A 17,088-nucleotide genomic window follows, 5' to 3' on the forward strand; every position below is an offset into this window, starting at 1 on the left:
ATTTACTATACATGCAATGCCCTCTACAGGCCACCAGTGAGATGAATCAGACAGCGAGCTAAAGATTTCTCAAACATGCTTGCATTAATACAATTTCTTTTCCAGATGTCAATAGTAATTCCTCTCCTTTTTAGCCTGCACAAATTTCAAATATTTTACCTTCTTCTAAATCTGTAAATGAAGCCTTTCAGAGGTTCTACTTAGGTCATTTATCAAGCCTTCAATGTACTAACTTTTTTTAAGATTTATGTATACACTCACACTATATATACACATATTATCTATCTATACATACATATACATACGGGGCTGGGGATATGGCCTGTGGCAAGTGTGCTTGCCTCGTATACATGAGGCCCTGGGTTCAATTCCCCAGCACCACATACACAGAAAAAAACGGCCAGAAGTGGCACTGTGGCTCAAGTGGCAGAGTGCTAGCCTTGAGCAAAAAGAAGCCAGGGACAGTGCTCAGGCCCTGAGTCCAAGACCCAGGACTGGCCAAAAAAAAGAGTGCTTGCCTCGCATACATATACATACTATACTCAATAAATACACATACAGAGATTTGAACAGGTCTATGCTGCAGACATAAAATTATAAGAAACAAGACTAAAAAATGGCATATTATTAAAAGGTATATGGTATGATATAGTCAGTAAACATGAAAGAAGCAAGCCCTGAAAATAACAAGTATAACTGGCTACAAAACACTGTTTAAACCTGAAACTGCAACATTAATAAATGAAAAGAAAATGCAACATTTAAGATTCTAAGCATTCTCTCCCTGAATCCTTGAGCTTTATGAATCTCAGAATTAAGAATTAATATATAGGTGACAAAAATATAAAGTTTCAAGGAACTTGAACAGGTCGTTACGAAGATGATCTATAATACCACAAAGAAGATCTTGAAGGAAGAAAATTTAAAAAGCAGAAAATAGGAAAAATAAATAAATTTTAGTAAGATTTTAGAATACTAGATATAGCTAACATCCAGAATGGGGAAAAAAATCACTAAAATTTATTAACAGTAATTTAAAAGAAAATGATTCCTCAGTTCAAATAGTTTACTGTACCCAAATTCTTCCCAAAAAACTCAAACTCGTCTGCCTTCCTGAAAATTACCATACAGCTATAAGCATTACTAAAGCAAAGGGATTTTTTGTTTTGGTTTTGGGTTTTTTTGGTTGGGTGTGCGGCTTGAACTCAGGGTTTGGGTGCTGTCCCTGAGCCTCTGTGTGCTCAAGGCTAGTGCTCTACCACTTGAGCCACAGCACCACTTCCAGTTTTCTGGTGGGTAACTGGAAATAAGAGTTGCAGGGACTTTCCTGCCTGAGTTGGAAAACAAAGCTTCTTAATAACCAACTTTTACTGTTTATACACACATAGCAATCATAAGATCTGGAGCTAATTTCCCATCATGTTTATGACAATATTAAGACATTTTAAAAACTAAGTTCAAAGACGATGGGGGTATGCAGAAGAAATGTAGATGGATAGAGTGAGGGAATCAAAAGAACAAAGTACTAGAAGGAGATGAGTCATATCTGGGTCAGCAGAAACTGGTATCTACTAAAATGACTGTGGACAAATATGACAATGAAGGCAGGTAGAGGAGTAAATTGCTCGCAAATAAAGAAACTTGTTGGGCTAGCCACAAGTGGCTCATGCCTGTATTCCTAGCTCTCAGGAGGTTGAGATCTGAGGATCATGATTCAAAGGCAGCCCAAGCAAGAAAGTCCATGAGTGTTTTATCTCCAATTAACCACAAAAATCTGGAGGTAGAGCTGTGGCTCAAGTGGGAGAGTGCTAACCTTGAGCAAAAAAAAAGCTCTAGTACAATGTTCAGGCCCTGAGCTCCAGCCCCAAGACCAGCACACAAAAGAAAAAACAACAGAAACATCATTGAAAAAAAATGAAACTAGTGAAATCTTGAATACTAATGCTTTCAAGCTAGTGTGAGAACAGGAATGTACAAAAGTCCCCAACACGCGCAGTTACTCTCAGCTCCCAGTGGCAGCAGAAATTAAGAAATGGCTCCAGAAATAAAAAGATAGGAGTACACTAAAAGAAATTAGAAGGGCTTAAACTAGAACAATTTGAGCAGCAAAACAAATAACAAAGTATTGCATTAAAATCCAAAGTATTACATATACCTGACTCCATATTAATATAAACAAAAAAATTAAATCAATAAATTACTGGAAGGCAGAGTGAAGTTAGAAGAGACAAGACTTCTTTGTGGAAGATTATTGTGTCAAATAATTTATATAAAATACTATTCCCAAAAGTTGAAGCTTAGCACCCCTCCTTCACTTTGTCCTATGCCACGACCATAAGTACAAGCTGTATTCAGTCACCTGATTTCAAAGAAGAGATGAAGAGGCTGAGGCTCTGGCTAAGCAGAACAGCGCCTGCCTGCAGAGCGCAAGGCCCCAAGTTCGGTCCCCAGCTCTGGGGGAAAAAAAAATGCAAGTTCAAAGAAGAGATGAAAAATAGCGAAAGTGTTCAGTGAGGAACCCCAGCAAACACTATCATTGCCCAAGGGGCGCCAATGATGATTCCACCACTGATGTTCTGTGTTGGGAAAATGGAGGAGAACGGAAAAGGAATAGGTCGGACTTGATCCTCAACAGGCGAGGACTTCTTATTGAGAAACAGTGAGGGGCACAGACCTTCCTGCGGATTTAGAGGTTGTGCTCCTGACTGGGTTTTGGGGTGAGCTTATATAGGGCTTACCAAGGAAATAGAAAACAGAAAATGGGTTATGGTCCCAGGGTGATGACCCTGACCAGCCCCACAGTGTAATGCTACACATAGGGTGAGGGGCTATTGTCCCCTGGGGACTAAGGGTGGTGTCCTTGGCCTGGATTGGATTGGAACTGCCTTGGACAGGCATGTGATCAAGCTTGTTGCCTTGCTTGACCTTGGGAATGAGGTAGGAATCAATCCTTCATATTCCATCTTTCAATACAAAGAAAGAAAGGGCCTAGAAGGGAGAGGCAAGTCCTTCATTATGTAACTATCACAATCTGCCTATCGCAATCTAACATAATGTGACTTAAAAGAAAAATAACGGGGGAGAGAGCTGGGGAGGAGGTGGGGAAAATGAGGGAGGAGGTAACAAGTCTGATAAGAAATGTACCCACTGCCTTATGTATGAAACTGTTAATCCTTCTGTACATCACTTTGACAATCAATCAATCAATTAAAAAGAATAAGGGGCATCTTATTTTTGGTGACATTACCAAAAATCCTGATCTCAGTCTATTCGTAAGAAAAGCATTAGAAAAAGTCAGATTGGGGGCTTGCACCAATACTGCTCAAGATTGTCAAAATCGTGAAAAACAAGGAGTTATTAGAAACTGCCACAGAGAAGAGGAGAATGAAGAGACATGACAGCTAAGCAATGTGTACCCTGGATAGGATCCTGGAACTGCAAAAGGACATTAATGGAAAAACCGGTGAACCACAAAGAATGATGAAAGTTCAGTTAATAGCACTGTGCCAATAGTGGTTTTTGAGTTTCAGCAAGTGTAACTGTAAGATGTAAACACCAGAGGGCTATATAAGGAATATACAAGAAATCTCTTTGCTGCTTTTGAAACTTTTGGTCGATCTAAAATTGCTCCTTCAAAATTATCATTACATAAATAAATAACCTAGCTAACTGAACATTTAACAGTGGGAGAGTTGATAAATAAACTATGATACAACTATCATGTGATGCTGTGTAAATCCTTCAATTTTTTTTTATTTCCACTACATGCTTTTTCTTTCACATTGAATTTGCCTCTTCATCAAGGACACAATGGGCCCAAGTCTCTATGCATTTATTGGGCACCTGCTATACACCAGGAACAAGGGCTTGGTGAAGAGGCTTAAAAGAATTTTAATGATAGCTAAAAAAGTTACTTCAGTACATTTTCAAAATAAAAGTCATTACGAGAAACTATACAAATAGTATGATTCTATATTGTATAAAATGTACACACAACTACACTTTAATAAGAACAAAAATTTTAATATACATTTTTCACATAATGGCTTTAAAGTTCACCAAACGATGATGATCATCACAATACTTTAGATGAAAAAGGGAAAAAAATCATTCGATATCCTATTTTATGGTTTCTATATAAATGCTATCAAACAGGAGATGGATAGTACTTACCCATTTACTAACAAAAAGAATTCCAAACTTGTGAGAAGTGGGAGTGTGCCTTGGTTAAAAAAAAACCTTTAAAAAAAAAAAAAACTACATTTGGAGATGTATGCAAAAGTCCTTAAGTGAGCTTTCAAAAACGTCCTTAAAATAGGACTCAGCTCAGTTTACATTCCCTATTTGCATTTTGCCCTTAACAAATCAGATAAACATAGCCGAATTAAGTGTTATAAGGTCCTTATCAAGGATGGTTAATAATTTTGTTTAACATTAGAATTTCACTAGTTGTAGAGTATCTGGGGTTCTAGAGTAACCATTAAAATGACAAAGTATATTATATATAACTTTCAAAAGGATTAAGGAAGTAAGCGGATAGGAAATGAAATCATCTTTTAAATCAATCCAAAAATAAGAAGTAAAGAGGAGATGAAGAATCAAAGAACCAAAAATGCAAAGCCCGGGGCTGGGGATATAGCCTAGTGGCAAGAGTGCCTGCCTCGGATACAGGAGGCCCTAGGTTCGATTCCCCAGCACCACATATACAGAAAACGGCCAGAAGCGGCGCTGTGGCTCAAAGTGGCAGAGTGCTAGCCTTGAGCGGGAAGAAGCCAGGGACAGTGCTCAGGCCCTGAGTCCAAGGCCCAGGACTGGCCAAGAAAAAAAAAAAAAAATGCAAAGCCCAAAAATGACTAATATTAATTCCAATACTTTAGCGGCAACATTAGAGGTGCAAATGGACTGAACACTTTGTGAATATAGTCACACTGCTTTGGTTTATAAGTTCAGTCTTACACTCTTTACTAGAAACATATCTAACTTACTCTAAAGTTAAAATAAAAGATATGACCAAACATACAGCATAAAATCCTAAACAAAAAATGCCAATATAAATGTTTGAATAAAGCAAAATCATTAGGCCATGTAGAGATAAAAATCACCTTGTAAGATATAAAACCTAAAAACAAAGCTCCAACAAAAATAAAAGTGATAGTAAGGACCATAGTATAATGTATATAAGCATAACTATTATAGATATAGTATTATATAACAAAACATACTATGCTTTCAGGCCCTCAAACTTACATTACCTTCTTTCATTTAAATCTAGGTAAGGGCCATCCCCAAATAGCCATCTTCTCTTGAATGAATAAATACAACATATTTTTCCTAGTATAATGAATTAATGCAATACAAAGCCAATGACTTGTAGGAACATGATGCTGGCTGTAAAATGTCATCCCTAAATATGTTACTTTTTATCAAGATCAAAACAAGAAAAATTAAATAATATATTATGAATGAACATAAATGCTAAAAGAAAAAAAGATGTTTCTGGTGAGGGAGAAAAGTAGGGATATGATGAAGTTGGATCAGCTTGGAACAATTGATATCTACTTAAGCCATGCAGTAGTACAAAAATGCTTGTTTTCATTTCCTGTATATTATGTAACTAAATTCATTGACTATTTTGTAATAAAAATGTGAATACTTATTAATGAAATCAATTAATGTCTCTTTCTGAGTGACATAGGATAAATGATGTATATTTTCTCCACTGTACCTTTTAGCATTTATAAAATTCTTTTAAATGGATATATATTAACTTATGTCATGATGTGAGAAGAAGCTAGTCTCAGTAAGATTAAAAATAGAAATAATAGCTCCAGGCAGATGTTAAGAACATTTCTGGCCTTATTGTCACAACTGATTTCAATTTTTTAAAATATGGTTGTAATTTAAAAAATAAAAACAACAACACTTTAATGTTTTACATAAGTACAGTCCCAATAATGCAGCCTCAGGGGCCATGTAAAACAATGGTAGGATACTGTAATGGTCACAGTGCTTGCAAGCCAAGAGTTACATCAAAAACCAAAAGATGTGGGTAGCAAACTATTCTAAACATCCATAAGTGAAAATTGTGTGTAGAAAAACATGTTCTCAACTTTTACTTCTGTTGATGATTAAAGCAAAAACATATGGCCCAAAAGCATACTGTGTGAACTGATAATTAACTGTGTACAGATGTTACCTAGAACAGGTCATTTTAATGCAGGACAAAAAAAAAGAAGTAAACAGTTAAGTAACTTGGACAAAGAAAGCATTCTCAAGACAAAAGGTGAAAGACAGGTTGGTATCTTATCATCCTTCTCTTTATCCCTGAAATACTTTATACTCTCACATTTATAGGAGGATATGAAATCACAGAATAAAGTGTTTTAGTGCCTGGTATTTAAAATACTTCTTAAAGTATATAAAATAGGAGCTGGGAATGAGGCTTAGTGGTAGAGTGCTTGACTAGCATGCATGAAGCCCTGGGTTTAATTCCTCCGCACCACATATATAGAAAAAGCTGGACGTGGCATTGTGGTTCAAGTGGTAGAGTGCTAGCCTGAGCAAAAAGAAGGCAGGGGCAGTGCTCAGGCCCTGAGTCCAAGCCCTAGGACTGGCAAAAGTAATAATAATAATAATAATAATAATAATAAACAAATAAATATATATATACTTCTTAAAGAAGTAGGGTGAAGCTGAGAAAAAGGTAAGTAAAGCATAAAGAATAAGAAGGGAAAATGCAAATGAAATGCAAATTCAATTGTGGGTGAAGACTAGGTAAGTTTAAACTTCTGCAAAAGGATCTAAAAACTCAGCTAATCCTCATATTTTCAAAATATTTAATAAGTATTTCCAGCATAGATGATTCTGTTGGCAGCTCTCATTTCCTGCCAGGTAACCTCCACAAGTGATGGCTGAAAAAATATTATAAAACGCTTTGTTGAATGCAACTCCTCTATAAAACTACTGGTAAATCACACACACACACACACACACACACACACACACACACACACACACACACACACAATCTAAAGGGTTAAAATGACTCCATGAAATCCTAAGACAAATCAGAGGATAAAACTAGAATCTAATACAAAAAATCTCCTAATCTGCAGGTTCATTTTCCCTGGTTTCATTTACTCAAGGTCAAGTACAAATCCCAAATTTTTAACGGAAAATTCCAAAAATGAATAAATGATTTAAATCACATGCTGTTTTGAGTAATATACTGAAAATTTCATGTCATGAACTTAAGATATACACTACACCAATTTCATCTCCTCCTACTACTTGAGGCTAATTTTAAAAATACCAAATGTATTATGCAGCTAACCAAATCAAAGATTAAATATGGTATAGGAAGTTAAACATTCATTTAAAAAATTTAAAATCTTATAATAAGCCAACTATAGTGGGGCATGCCTATAAGTCCAGTCCTCGGGGGACTGACAGATTTGTTAATACAGGCAATATGTTATGCTTGAACCAGAATTATTTAATTAATAAAAGCTATTTTAAATGAAAAAAAATAATTTTAAAAACTTTTAATTAAAAATAACCTACTGTGGACATTAGATTAAAATATTTGGTACTTAAACTTCACAATATATACTAGATCTTTAAAAGAATTGCCATTGAGTCAATATTTAGGTTGAAAAATCATGCAAGTATCCAGTAATAAATAAACTCTGAAATATCTATATGATAAAATGATCACCCAAAATGGTTTCAAATATGGCCTAGCGGCAAGAGTGCTTGCCTCATATGCATGAAGCCTTCCCTAGTTTCGATTCCTAAGCACCATATAGATAGAAAAGGCCAGAAGTGGCACTATGGCTCAAGCTGGCAAGAGTGTTAGCCTTGAGCAAAAAGAAGCCAAGGATAGTGCTCAGGCCCTGAGTTCAGCCCCAGGACTCCCCCTCCCCCCAAAAAAAGAAAGAAAAAAAAATGGTTTCAAATAAATATTTCATAATATAAAGAAATATAGAATAAAGAAAAAATCCTATATACAAAACTGTATACACACATAGACACTGTGTAATCCATTATTTTTAAAGTATTGTTTAAAGAAAACACAAAATAATGTGAGAAGATACCTTTGGGTAATAAAATTATATACCACCTATAATTTTGTATAGTAATAATATATTCACTTTATAATGAAAATGTTAGCAACCTCTACTAATATTCAAGAGCATGACTGACTGTGAAATGTATCCTTATAATGAATGCTCTTAAAAAAATGGAAAGAGGGCTCTGTAGGGATGGCTCACACCCGTCATCCTTGCTACTGAGGATCCAGGATCTAAAAGAGCCTGTGAGACCCTAATCTTCAACTACCCACCAAAAAGGCAAAAGTGGAGCTGTGGATCAAGTGGAAGAGTGCTAACCTTGAGTACAAAGGCCCAGAGGCAATGCCGAGTCCATTCAAACCCCAGAATCAGCACCAAAAAAAGTAGTAGAAGGCAGGAAATGGTAGAAGAGAAGGAAAACAGAGAACTATATAATATGGAAAGAATGGAAAATGGGATTAATCTAAGAATTTAAGGACTGTACTAAGATTCAAAGATCTTATAAGAAAGAAAAAGGAAGGAAGGAAGGAAAGGAAAGGAAAGGAAAGGAAAGGAAGGAAGGAAGGAAGGAAGGAAGGAAGGAAGGAAGGAAGGAAGGAAGGAAGGAAGGAAGGAAGGAAGGAAGGAAGGAAGGAGCAATCATTCATTTAACAAATATTTACTCAATGTCTACTAGGTTCCAGGGTAGACACTGGTAGCAGAAAGGATGTAAGACTCAAGACAACAGACAAAAATCTCTACACAGTGGACAGATGGAAAAAAAGGAATGGTGGTATTTTATAAACACAACCAATCTTTACCAGCTATGACACTCATAATAAAGTAAAATAAAAAATTGTTAACAGACCTTTGTTACACTAAAAAAAAAATCAAACCAAACACTTACAAGATTATTTTTCATATCTTTTCCTGAAAAACACTAATAAAAAATCATATAATGAAAACTAAAAGAACTTTTTGTCATGTTAATAGATTATTTTAGATAGAGGAGGCAAGACTGATTGGACTATATTATAAACATGTGCTGCAATGTAACAATGAAATTCCCCTCTGAATTAATAATATCTTAAAAATTAAATAAATAAAATTAGCTGGGTTCCAGGAGGCTGAGATCTGAGGATCAAAGTTCAAAGCAAGCCTGGTCAGGAAAGTCCATGAGACTCTTATCTCCAATTAACCACCAAAGAACTAGATATGAACTTGTGGCTCAAGTGATAGAGTGCTAGCGTTGAGCAAGAAAAGCTCAGGGACAGCGTACCCAAAGCTCTGAGTTTAAGCCCCAGGACCAGCTTAAACAAATTAATTAATTTAAAGATTCACTTCATGGTTATAACTTTTACTTTTTTTAACTACCACAAAAATTTAATCCCATTTATCAAAAGGAATTCTAGGAAACAGATTTTTTTTGTTGGTAGTGGTAGTGATGGTGGTAGTAGTAGTAGTAGTAGTGTTTGTTTTTGCTTTGTGTTTTTTTAGGGCACAATAAGAGTAGGTGCACAAAAAAAGGGGAGAAAATAAGGATGAACAAATGCAATCATGGTATATAGACTATATAGAAAATGAACTATGTAACTTGTGAGCAGGAATGGGAAACCGGGGGAAAGCAAAGGAAGGGGTGACACTGCCCAAAAAAAAGAAGTGTATTCATTACTTGACTCATGACATAGTAATCCCTCTGTATAAAACTTTAATAACAATAATAAAATTACGTGAATTTATTTGAAATTTATTTTATTTCTGTAATTCTACCTAATTGGGAGGCAGAAAATAAGAAGATACAAATTTAAGGCCAGCCTAGTAGAAAAATTCACAATACTCTTTTTTTCGACTCATAATTGGGAACACTGGCATGAACCTATCAGTATAAGTGATGTGGAGGGGAAACATTGCGGAAATGGAGATTCCAGCTCAGCCACAGGAGAAAAGTCCAAGAAATCCCCTCACAAGGGAAGAAAGATGGATGCAGAAGCAAGAATCTGTGATTCCAGCAAGTACAGGAAGCCCAAACCAGGCACATTGTGGTGCAGGTACAAAGAGGAAAAGAGACTGTCTTTAAAATAACCAGCAAAAAAAAACAAACAAAAATATGGCAGGAGCAGTGACTCAGCTGTAGATTATGAATAAGTGTGAGGTACTGAGTTCAAACCACAGCACTACCATAAAATGAAGAAAAATCTCTGCAGTTACTAGTGACATCCCCAAGTTAATATACAGTGATCTCCATGTGGATGAATCAATAATCTCCTAGCCAACCCCATCCAGATACCTATGAGTCAACCTCAACACTGTCCTTGCAGTATGTGCTAATGCTTATTATCACATCTGTTTTTATTTCTTTTATAGCAGATAACCAAAAACCAAATACTATATGAGAATTTAATATTGGTCTTAGTCCTTAAAAATGAAACTGAAATAAAGAATCAAGATATGAAAAGCCACTTTGATTTCCCTTACAGGTGATATTTTAAAAATCCCATTTTATGGGCTGGGAATGTGGCTTAGTGGTAGTGCTTACCTAGCATGCATCAAGCCCTGGGTTCAATTCCTCAGTACCACATAAACAGAAAAAGCCAGAAGCCTTTTTCTCTGTGGACCCTTACTGCAGACAGGTCTGCAGTTTGCTCTCTAATAAACTCTTGAATTTAAAAATAATAATAAAAAAATCCCATTTTACTATATTTTATTTTAAAACCTTTATTCAGTGCTTACCATTCACCAGGCACCACAAGTTCTAAGTACTTTTACACATTTTTCCTCGCTTAATTTTCTATAAACTCTATGAAAGAAGAAAAAGAATGGACATCAGTAGGTTAAGTGTCTTGTTACAAAGTCACACAAATTATGTGACCAAGTTGAGATTTGAAACAGAGTCTACACAATGTTAGCCTCCAGACTCTTCTCATCCTAATGGATGGTTAAGAGCCTGATGGGTCTGTCTTTCCATACTTTTTCCCATACTCAAGAACATAAGGAATTTTTTCTCCTTTTATTGAAAAGAAACATAAAAATATTTTCTTTTAAGATGCTATTTAACAATTGTGCACTTACAAAATTCCAAACGAGACTGAAACAGTCCTTTTATAGTTACAATTACATAGTTACATGTCCAAAATCCTTAAAGACAGCCATTTAGTTGTCCTTCACACAAAATTTACCACCAGACTCTAGCTCTCTGGCCCTTCTGTCTGTGAAGATGGTAAGGAAAACATCAGTTTCTTGTTTTCCCTATTGTCTTTATTCCAGCTGCTCATAAGAAACTCTCCCATGTAGCACATTTGGAAAAAGAACTTTGTTTCCAAAATTTGTTAGCATATGCCAAGAAAGGCTCCAGGCTATACCAATTACCTCCAAATTCCTACACTCTTGTTCAAGATCCCAAATGTCATGCATTCCCTTGAGAATGTTAGTCTTTTACTGAATTGCATAAATATCAGAGGAATATTTCTCTTCTTCCATCATTACAAGACCACCATAGCAGACGCATTACAAACTTATCTTCAGGACTACCCTTACCTCCAATTCACATTTGGTCAACATTTACACTAACAATGGTTTTCAATTGAATTTACTGTGGTACTTTTTTTTTTTACACTGTGGTATTTTTTGTTTTTACAAAACTGTAACTTTTCCTGGTTTAAAGACACTAAACTTATATGTTTTGGCTATCCTTCAAAGTGTCTTTCTACTAAGAGTCTCTCCCTTCTGAATGTACCCTCAGTCAGACCTTAACAGTAGCCCTTCCTATTCTAAATCAGGACTAATGCATAAAGTCAAATAACTTAAAGCAATGGTTTCCTTTACCTCCTAGAAAAGTTACCAAACCTAATAAAAAAATAACTTGAGAATTCCAAACCACACTTTTACATAAAGAATATAAAGAGATGAAATATAAGACCACTTGAAAGCCATCTCTTTAGATGAACTCACGTTCAACAACAGAAATGAGTGGCTCTTTTCGACATTCATCTGACTAGACTTACAAGAAGAGAATGAACGCTACATGGCCAACAGAAGTAGCAATAACCCTGAAGAATTTAGAATGCACCAACTCATGCAAAGAAGGAAGATTGTTCAAAATCTTCATTTGTAGATTGATCAGTCCTTAAATGGGTTATCAGTTCAAACAATTCTTGAACCCCCTTCAAGCTGTGAGATGCTGTAAATTCTCTCAGCAATTTTTTTTCTGATCCCTCTATCAACATTGATCTCTCTGATTTCCTTCTGTTCACCTATACTAAATCATGCCTGTGATGCTTATTCGCCATGTAGATATACCATGTTAGTTTTATTCTATGTACAGTAATTATCTTCTCAGACAGACTCAATTAAAAAGGACAAAAATCATGACCTTCCATCTAACTTCATATTTCACAAGTGCTATTAAATATTCCAAGTATAAAAAAGGGGAGCTTTCCCTCTCTTAAGTAACCCAAAAACTACTTAAGTAAAAGAAAACTTAATTTCAGATGGTTGTGGTCTATGACTCAGTAGACCAATGTTGTTACTCAGATGCAACTCTCCTGTTTCATGAGTCTGGTTGAATATTATACTGCAGAAGGTTGACTAGATGAAGATTTACAGAAGAGAGCAGCAATAGATAAATGTGATAAGTGTGTAGATGAGGAAGGACAGACAACTTTCAGAGTTATTATGAAGATAAACAATGGGGTCAGAATTTATGCACAGTCACCTGGTAACAAAATGGAGAACTAGTATCTTGTCTTTCTTTAGCTGTTTGACTGCTATTCATTTTTGCTATGCAAAATAGTTTCTCTCTTCATATCTGCTTGTCAGATTACAGAGAATCAGAGCAAAATACAAACCAAATTCCTTCACTAATTGAGTCTAAGACCCTTTAAATATATGAATTAAAAATGCCCTGCATTTCAGCAGTTCTCTCCTGCTGCCACATCAGAGACCATCACTCTGCTGGAGAATTACTCACCACTATAGCAGAGCCTTTGTAATTTAGTAAACTATGCTGCAGGCTCTGATGCAACCAATGTTCCATCCACAGAAAGCATTCCTGGGATGGCAAAGCTTTTTACATGGAGTTAACTTTGAGTACAAAATATTAGATTTCTATATTTAAAGAAATAATCAATAAAGTTGTAAATGACAGCTCTTACATGAGTTGTTGATGAAAAGTGTCTCTGCTGATTCCTTCTAAAGTTAGTCAACTGTCACACATAATCTGGTTTAGAAGAAGCCTATCTTTTCCATGCAAACTCTCATTTTGAAAAGAAAATAATTTACTACATCCCAAGTCCATTATTAGGTCCTTATATTCAGGAAATACCAAAGATGGAAACTCATTGTCAATAAACACTAAAACTTAGTAGGCTGAAGTTCTTTTATTTCTTATTTGGGGCTCTACTATTTTTCTGGTCTATAAATTTTCATGGGTTATTGTTATTAACTAGTTTTGTAAGAGCAAAATAAAGAAGCTATTTGCAGTGAAAGATCAGCTTTTTAAATGCAGTTTAAAACAAACTAAGGAATTAGCAAACTTTAAGAACTGTATTATAAAAGGTCAATATTTTTTAGACAATTTAATTACCTTAAAAATAATCTTTAGGGGGCTGGGAATATGGCCTAGTGGCAAGAGTGCTCGCCTCGGATACATGAAGCCCTGGGTTCGATTCCTCAGCACCACATATATAGAAAACGGCCAGAAGGGGCGGTGTGGCTCAAGTGGCAGAGTGCTAGCCTTGAGCAAAAAGAAGCCAGGGACAGTGCTCAGGCCCTGAGTCCAAGGCCCAGGACTGGCAAAAATAAATAAATAAATAAATAATCTTTAGGAGGGAAAGGGGGAGGGGGAGGCAGAGGAAAAATGAGGGAGGTAACAAGTTGAACAAGAAATGTACTCACTGCCTTACATATGAAACTGTAACCCCTCTGTACTTCACTTTGACAATAAAGGGGAGGGGGGATTTAAAAAAAAAAAAGATTTAATACCAGAAGTTGAACTCAAAAAAAAAAAAGAAAGAAAGAAAGAAAAAGAAGAAGAATCTTTAGGGCCTAAGTACAGTGACTCACATATGCAATTCCAGCTGTACCGGAGGCAGAGACCAGTAGCTTAATAGTTTGAGGGCAGCCCAGACAAAAAGTTACCAAGAACCCATCCTAACAAAGATGATGGAAATGGTGGCTTATGTCTGTAACATGAGGTACTAGGGAAGCACAGATAAAAAGATCTTGACCTAAAGTTGGCCCAGGCAAAAGTATGAGACTGTATTGGGGGGGGGGGGGGGGAAGGCTGAGGGTGGTTCAAATGGCAGAGTACTTGCCTAGCAAGCATAAGACTCTAGTATTGCCAAATTTTTTAATTTATTTAATGAGTCAGATATTATAGGGATCATATAAGACAATACACTAAAGATTATTATGGACTATTTGAGTTCCTCTGAAATTATAAATCCTCACCAGTAATATGATGAAATTAGCAAGAGAGGTCTCTGGAGGTGATTAAATTCATGAGAGTGGACTCATGAACAGAATCAGTGCACAGACTGATCTTTCCTGTCTCTTTTGGTCATCTGAGAGAATAGTGAGAATATGATAATCCATAACTGAAAGGAGTCCTTATTATGTTGGTTCTCTGATCCCAGACTTCCAACCACCAAAATTGTGAGAAATACATTTCTGTTGTTACACATCAATGGTACTTTGACATAGCATAGCAGATCAAATGACTAGAATAAAAAAATACAAAATAAAGTACGCATGTATCAGCAGAGCATATCAGCATATAGGAGATAGAGGCAGGGTGTTTGCAAAGTCAAGAACAGTCTGAATTATATAGTAAGACCCTAACCAAAAAATATATATACCAAGAGAAAAGTATTCATATATAGTATGTGCTCAAAAGCATTACTTTACTTTTTTTTCTGTATCCTAATATTTCCCCATTCTGAAAACCTCCAACTATCACCTAATATAAGGTTATTCTCTTAGGGCCCAAACATAACACAGAATTGGTTAGAATACCAATTTTCTTGTTTGGCCCTTTTAAAATGAACCCTCTGTTAAAGTTGTCTTTTCCAGGGGCTGGGGATATGGCCTAGTGGCAAGAGTGCCTGCCTCATATACATGAGGCCCTGGGTACATATACAGAAAATGGCCAGAAGTGGCGCTGTGGCTCAAGTGGCAGAGTGCTAGCCTTGAGCAAAAAAGAAGCCAGGGACAGTGCTCAGGCCCTGGGTCCAAGGCCCAGGACTGGCCAAAAAAAAAAAAAAAAAAAATTGTCTTTTCCAGCTTCCATGTGCAATGGTTTTTTGTTAGCTATCTACTCTATTTTCTTTCCCATGAAGATATTCTACTTCACTTATAATACTATGAAACTGTAACACTCTAAGTAATATTCTAGGTGTATTTCAAACAGATCAAAACAGGACTATAACACCCTCATGCAGACACTAAGAGCTAAATTTCTCTGAAATGACCACATGGCTACTGCCTCTTCCTTCCTTCCTTCCTTCCTACCTTAGCATTGCTAATGCATGTTTTTCATTCTGTATTAGAATTGTTTGAAATTTAGATATTAACTCAAGATAAATTTGATTCTATTAGATGAAGACATATTTAAAGCTATAAAGATCCCTCAAATTCTTGATTCTGTTATTCATCAATTCATTTGCTACAAGTTAAAAAATGGCAACATCTTAACATCTTCATTGTAATGGGAAAAAGTCAATATTGAGCACATAGAACTCTATTACACAACTGTAGCAATCTTCTGTTCTAACACATTCATGTATCATTGTAGTACACTCTGTTCAACCAGTTGTCTTACTATTGGTCTTTTATTTAAATCATATTTATTCCAGTTTTATAAAAGCTGACATCCTATAAAAACTAAGACAGCAATGATAAATAGAACTATGTCAGAAATGTTTTACACCATCCTTTCTTGCCTTCAGACTTTGTAGCTTTGTCATTAACCCACAAATCCCTACCCCAACTAGACTATGACCTACATCAAACTTCTTTGTCGCATCTAATATACCACTTTTTATGGAACCATTCTTTGATCACCCAAATCTCAGCTAGCTATACATCTTAAGGATTCAGAATTACTCTATTTCTTCTATTATAACATGTACTCCATTTTATTACCTTAACATTCACCCAATTACAAGCCTTGGGAACCATCAATGTAATAAGTAACATTACATCTTAACATTATGCCTTATCAAGCCAACCAATATAGAAGGTAACATTCAAGACCAGAGCAAAAGGTCTAGTTACCCATCATTTCTTAGATGGAGAGAACTGATTCCAACCTGACTCACATCCATCTATCTGTGAGACTGAAGTCTAAAATTATAAGCCTCCCTCAATCCTCAAGACTATCATTCCCACAGGCATTCTGGGTCTCCAAACTATGTGATCAGTCAATATTTAGAAATTAAGAGAATTAACGCAAAAAGCCAGGTTTCTAGTATTTCTTGGGGGTCAGGGAAGGATCTGGTACACTAGGTATACATTGCATCAGGGGAAAAAATCAGCTGCAGCTGCAGAGTAGCAAACCCCTTTAAGCTACATAATCCTCAGTACACTTATTTATATAGCTATTTAATTTCCAGAGTAAAATGAATATACAACATTAGACCCCAATGTAATTTATTCCTATCCATGTCCAAGGACTTCTTACCCATCTTATGTATACTACAATAGTACGTCAACATACTTTTTTCTAAATAAGTAAATAAAGCAGTTTACATTTTTGAAATAATAATGTTGTGAGGTTAGGAAAGACAGGATCAGCTTTACAAACTAAAGAAAAAGAGAAGAGCTCCTGAGGTAATTAAACAATTACAGTTGGAGAAATGGCCAGCCTAAGAACATTAACTACATTTTTGCCCTGGAAAAAATCTCTAATGCACAACTGCAAATCTCTAGAGGGAACAGCAATATGAATGATAAGGTAACACCACAGTAGTCAACCCTAAAGGAAAAATACTGGTATCATATCAAATCACCAAACTAATAATCCCAAAGTGATGTACTAAAA

The 17,088-nt window shown here is 35.8% G+C and overlaps 1 protein-coding gene across 3 annotated transcripts in view; it reads right to left on the reverse strand.

Moving 5' to 3' along the window:
• The window catches only part of Exoc6b (exocyst complex component 6B), a 530,388-nt gene that overhangs the window by 358,217 nt on the left and 155,083 nt on the right, over positions 1 to 17,088 (reverse strand). The window lies entirely within an intron of this gene.

The sequence above is a fragment of the Perognathus longimembris genome, chromosome 8 (genome assembly GCF_023159225.1).
Source record: "Perognathus longimembris pacificus isolate PPM17 chromosome 8, ASM2315922v1, whole genome shotgun sequence".
Lineage (NCBI taxonomy): Eukaryota > Metazoa > Chordata > Mammalia > Rodentia > Heteromyidae > Perognathus > Perognathus longimembris.